The sequence below is a fragment of the Pseudonaja textilis genome, chromosome 8 (genome assembly GCF_049901715.1).
Source record: "Pseudonaja textilis isolate UNSWEBS1 chromosome 8, rPseTex1.2, whole genome shotgun sequence".
NCBI classification, from domain to species: Eukaryota; Metazoa; Chordata; class Lepidosauria; order Squamata; family Elapidae; genus Pseudonaja; species Pseudonaja textilis.
Genome location: NC_141997.1, coordinates 26,670,811 through 26,676,810, shown reverse-complemented (window position 1 = coordinate 26,676,810; position 6,000 = coordinate 26,670,811). Strand labels below are relative to the sequence as shown.

Genomic DNA, 6,000 nt, shown 5'->3' with positions numbered 1-6,000 from the left:
CTCTGAATTTGATGTCTTGGACTGGATCTGTAGTGCACTGGAAGCTGTGCAGTCTCCATTTTCCTGAATTTTCTCCAAAGTATTTGTATTAAGCAGCACTTACTGCTAGCAGTCAGTCAGCATTTTCATGGAAGCTAACAGCTTCTGTAATTTCTTCCCAAGAACAATTCTGGCAAACAAACCCTTCCAATTATCCTATTTGAAGTTTTGAAAAAATGATATTGGCCACTTTAGAGGCCCGTTTGCTAATGTATAGGAGGACGGGTTTCAATTATCCTCTTTCATATCCACTTAAAGTATAAATATTTCCACAGAAATCAGACCAACGTAAAATAAAGTAATACCTTAGCAGCATTAAGAATTGGCAGAACCATCTATAGCAATTTTCCATCTGTTCTTTTGTTACCTGGTCCGTTCTATTCCCACATTAATCTGTACATGTCAAAATAATACAATATACATATCTGTGTATTATTTTATATTACAGAATAGGCATTTTAAAATATAATTTCTCAATGTTTAATTTCTTAATTTCATAGACATTATCTCAAAGATACTTTTTTCTTTTATTTTTTTAAAGCATTTTAGGCCCCTCTCTTTTATTTTTGGGGGGAGGGGGGATGTAAGAGCTAGAAAATGGAAAATTGAATGAAATCTGAAAGGTAACGAAGATATGGGTTGTATTTTAGTCCAGAGATAGCTTCAAGTTCTCTGTAATCCATTTAAAAAAGGTCCTTACTCATTTCTAAGGGTGCGATGGGTCTTTTTCAATCTTAGGTGTTCTACCAATGCTCTGGAAGCTTGAGGGTCCTGCTTAGCTGTTCCTAGCACTGCACTCTTATAAACAGAGAGTTCTGATGATGTGATGGACTGTCTGCTAAAATAAAAGTCATGGCACACAGTTGAAAGTAAATCAGGAAGCCTATAACTGCAGAGTCTGTCTGACAAGAACAAAAACTGCTTATTTACAGGATATATGCAGGTGTAAAACTTGTAACAATTCTGGATAATTAGAAAGCTGATAAGAGTAACAAAGAGTTAGGCATCTTGCAGATCTCAGCTAGAAGTTAGGAACAAAGATGGCCTGAAGCAAATAGAATGTGTATTAGATAACTCCTGGAGCATTCATTATCCAAGGCTTAGGAATAGGGACAGCTAGAAACCAATAAAACAAATTGTTAGATCATTACTAAAATGTTTACTAGATGTTATTTCTTATTATCTGCTACAATGTCCTACCAGTCAGTGACTACTTCAGCTTCAACCGCAACAATACAAGAGCACACAACAGATACAAACTCAATGTAAACTGCTCCAAACTTGATTGCAGAAAGTTCAGCAACAGAGTGGTCAATGCCTGGAATGCACTACCCGACTCTGTTGTTACATCCTCATAACCCCACTCCTTTACCTTTAAACTATCTACTATTGACCTCACCCCATTCCTAAGAGGTCTGTAAGGGGCGTGCGTAAGTGCACAATTGGGCCTACCATCCCTGTCTTATTGTCCCCATTTATTCATATCTATTTCCTGTATTCATACTCATGTTTATTCTTATATCTATTATCTTGTAAGTGATTTACAAATAAAATCAAATCAATCAATCAATAAATAAATAAATTATCCTGTCTTGTCCCTCCTTCTCCTTTAGTGAAAATGTATAAAACTTTCTTAATCCTTTGTTCTTGGCATTTTGGCCAGGACCCCTTTTCCTTGGAGTACTCCAATAAAAAGGCAATCAGAACCTGCAGCTCATGTCTGACATCCTTCATCGGCCTCTGCACCAGGCTCAGATCCAAATTGGGGACAACAATGCTCCAGCTTAGGAGTGACAGCACTGAGTGCTTCCTAGTTCCTCCTTTAGGCTCTACTATTTTTCCAGGTTCTGAAATCAGCATCTATAACTGCCAGTGTGTTTTGTGTCTTATGTACTAACATAATGTCTGGTTAATTGGCCAGATCTGAATTTGGAAATCCCACCTGGACTTGGAAGGGTGTCGCACATACACTGTACAAGGGGATCTGTACACAACGCCAGGTATTTACTTGTGCCAGTTAATATATGTTGTTCCTGCCCGCTATTATCTGTTGGACTATCTCTGAGGCCTCTCTGCATTGCATGCACCTTGGGTATGTATGTATGTATGTATGTATGTATGTATGTATGTATGTATGTATGTATGTGTATATATATAAATTATAGAAATGTCAATTAGATAATGCTTTTATTTTTCAAAATATTTTAAAGAAAAGAATCTCTAGGAGCATATATATGTGTGTATTCTACCTGAAAATTTGCATAGATATTTGATATTCTTCTGGAATAACTCCAACATAAGCTGCAGTTTTAGAATGCACTCCTGCACAGACTTAGAAGTAATTTCCATTTATCACCACGTGATGCTAATTAAATACAAAAAGGAATTATTTTGAACCATGAATAATTTAAACAATGAGGGGTGCTTCTTATCAAAACATTCTTGGAAAATATAAGCTGCAGTTGGAAATCCCACAAGAAATGTAAACATTCATATCTGAAAATACAGTGATTTGGAACAAAATGATTGTACCGTAATATTTTATTTAGGTGGCTATATGACTCTATAGCCATGATGGCGAACCTATGCCACACATGCTGGAAGTGGCAGGCAGAGCCATCTCTACGAGCACACCAGCCTCACCTGTTGCTCTTCTAGGTTCCGGCACGCTCATGCTGGTCTTCACTCATGCAGGTCTTCACTCATGCATGTGCATTAGAAACCAGAAGACCAGGTGGCTGGCACACATGCATGCACTGGGAAGCTAACCTTCCGGTTTCCAGTGCTGTGCATGCGTGTTGGGGAGCTGCTCTTCTGGGTTCCAGTGCATGCATGCATGTGCTCCCATTTCAGCACTCGGTGCCGAAAAGGTTCACCACCACTGCTCTATAGGAAGTAGTAGGGAGGAACAAAAAGAATACAGATTCTAAAAGTATGTTTTTTCCCCTAAATCAATACAGGTGGAATTAATGTAAGAAGTCTGGAACTGAATCCCGGGGAAATCAATATTGGGTCATATGCAATAGTGTTGTCAGTTGTCAGAATGGCTATCACTGGGCTAAGAAATCTTACCCCTCAAGTACTCTAAAAATAGTTCAATACAGTTAAAAGCCCTCTATAACAGGTATGAAATGCCATAGATGAAAGGAGAAGTGGAAAAGAAAAGCTATTTTACAAGCAGAAGTTTGCTTGTATCACATTGAGAATGTAGGTCCCCAGACTGTTTCTTTCTGTCACTGAAAGACAAATAATGTAAAAAATAAAGTGAAGATGCATACTTTATTGCAACCGTGTGTACAGATCTATTAAACCAGCCCTATTTTTAATGTCAATAAAGTGGCACTTGCGTGGCATGTGATGTGTGCATCTCTCTTAAGGATTTATTTGCTCAGGATTGGTTTCTATTTTGTCTGGTCGGATTCCAAAAATGAAGTTTAAAGCACAATTCACCCAATATCCTCTTATGCAACCCTCTGCCTTTTAATCTTTTATATTTAGGTTTAAGAGAGTAATACTGATTTACTTTCTTTCCTGGGTTGTTCTAAGGCAGCTTGTCCGAACTGAGTCTCTTTCAATTGTATCCATAAATAACGAATATACTGATTAGGGATTTTTGGAGCTCTGGTCAATGTTACAGTAACTAATGTGTACTTTTAAAAGTGCTTAACTATTATATTAACAATTTCTTGTTTTTCCCTTATGATGGGAGCAATGCCATATGACGACAAGCATAAATGAGAGGGTGGTGAAGTACTAGACTAGAGAAGAAGAGGCATAGGAGGTTAGCCAGGATAGATGTTGTACACAATCCATTATCTCCCTGTTCCTCTTTGTGGTTAAGCCTTCTAAAAACCTGATTTACTTCCTTCAAAAATGTTCCATAGATAGATAGATAGATAGATAGATAGATAGATAGATAGATAGATAGATAGATAGATAGATAGAATTGAATTGAATTGAATTGAATTGAATTGAATTCTTTATTGGGCAGGTGTGATTGGACACACAAGGAAATTGTCTTGGTGCAAATGCTCTCAGTGTACATAAAAGAAAAGATACATTTATCAAGAGTCAAGAATAATAAGGTACACTTAACACTTAATAATAGTCATAGGGTTCAATAAGCAATCAAATCATTCCAGGAAAACAGTCAATATAAATCGTAAGGATACAAGCCACAAAGTTACAGTCATACAGTTACAAGTGGGCAGGGATGGGTGATAAGGATGATCCCTATCAGATACATAATGTTCATGGTCATTATCACATTACACATTACATCACATTACACACAAATAAAAGGATGTTGAGACTTTGTAAAAAGTGCAGAGAAGAGCAACTAAAAGGCTTGGAGACTAAAAGATGAAGAACAGTTGAAGGATTTGGGTTTGACTAGTTTAGAGAAAAGAAGGATAAGTGGGACATGAGAACAGTGTTCCAGCATTTGAGGGGTTGCCACAAAGAGGAAGGGGTCAACTTTTCCAAAGCACCAGAGGACAGGACAAGAAACAATGGATGGAAATGAAGCAAGGAGAGAAGCAACCTGGAATTAAGGAGAAACTTCCTAACAATGAGGACAATTGACCAGTGGAACAGCTTCCCTCCAGAAGTTGTAGATGCTTCATCATTGGAGATGTTTAATAAGAGATGGGACAATCACGTGTTTGAAATGGTTGTCCTGCTTGAGCAGGAATTTGGACCTCCAACGCTCCTTCCAGCTTTATTCTGATTGATTGATTGCTATATTCATGAAGATCAGATTGGTTTTCTGGCTTTCTGGTTCTTCATAAGGATCCAGACCAATTCTGGGAATTTGTACTAATGAGGTATTACTGAGGAGAATCTCCAATGCTTCAATTCTTGTTGTACGGTTAATTTTGTCCTTACAAGTTTCTTTGGGTTTTTTTTTTCTCTGCCAAAACTCTTCAGCCAGGTTGCTTTTACTCAAAGCACTTTCTTTCCCTCTCTTTTTACTTAGGGAAAGCATTGTACACTTCACAAAGTGGATGAACGATCATAGCATAGCACACAAAATATGCAAGTTTGTATAAAGAGACTTTAGACATCAGCTTTGAACACAATCATCTCAGATGTTTTGATGTTGGTAAGTCAATAACTCATGGAGAACCATCAATCAATCAGCGTTTGCTCTGATTTTTTGGATAATATCTGAGTGCAGAAAACCAGTTGGCCTACCAATATTCACGCTTCTATCCTTTCAAGCTGATTAATAACTGAGTGTTTCTCCAGACACTCATTCAGTCTCTCTCCTCTCTCTCTCTCTCTCCTCTCTCTCTCTCTCTCTCTGTCTCTCTCTCTGTCTCTCTCTCTCTCTCTGTCTCTCTCTCTTTCCCAGAGGTAATTTGAGTAGAGATGTGTAAGGAAAAGTCAATTGTAGGAAAATATAAACAAATGAAGAGAAAACACCCAAAGCTTCACAGTTGCCATAGCAGCAAATTTCAGTCTCCTTTCTATCCCTTGCAGCTGGTACACTAGCAAATCGGCCTTTGGGCATTTTTCCTACCAACCCCACCTGTTGCTTTGATGAATGAATGGGGAAAAAGAAATTGCTATGTAATGAATCCAAAAGCCAAGAGGTGGGCAATCTAAGGAGGACCACTATTTAGCACAAGACAATGAGTTCTAACAAAATGTCCCCATTCACGGACAAAGCAGCATAAACACACGCATGTGTCACAGTTGCAAACCTAGTTATGATGTCACTTATCAGGAGGGATCTTGCTGCCAATTCCCATCCATACACTGTCATCTGGAAGAACTTATATCTTATTGAAGCAAGTCTATTGGTCACCAAAGCAAGCAGTGTGGTTGGCTGGGGGAAGCAGACTTATTTGACAGCTGATAAAAACAAAAACTAAACAATTTTGCATCCAGGCTCTCTCACTTCTCTTAAGACAGGGATCATTGGAATTATGATCCCTAAACATATCTGAAGATTTC

The 6,000-nt window shown here is 38.1% G+C and overlaps 1 long non-coding RNA gene across 1 annotated transcript in view; it reads left to right on the top strand.

Annotated features, from left to right (window-relative positions):
• The first annotated feature begins 1,889 nt into the window (after window positions 1-1,889).
• LOC148125156 (uncharacterized) overlaps window positions 1,890-6,000 on the top strand; it is a 45,244-nt gene continuing 41,133 nt past the window's right edge. Inside the window, exons 1-2 of the long non-coding RNA XR_015744501.1 lie at window positions 1,890-2,039; window positions 5,018-5,143. This is a non-coding gene — a long non-coding RNA (uncharacterized LOC148125156). The remainder of the gene's footprint in view (window positions 2,040-5,017; window positions 5,144-6,000) is intronic.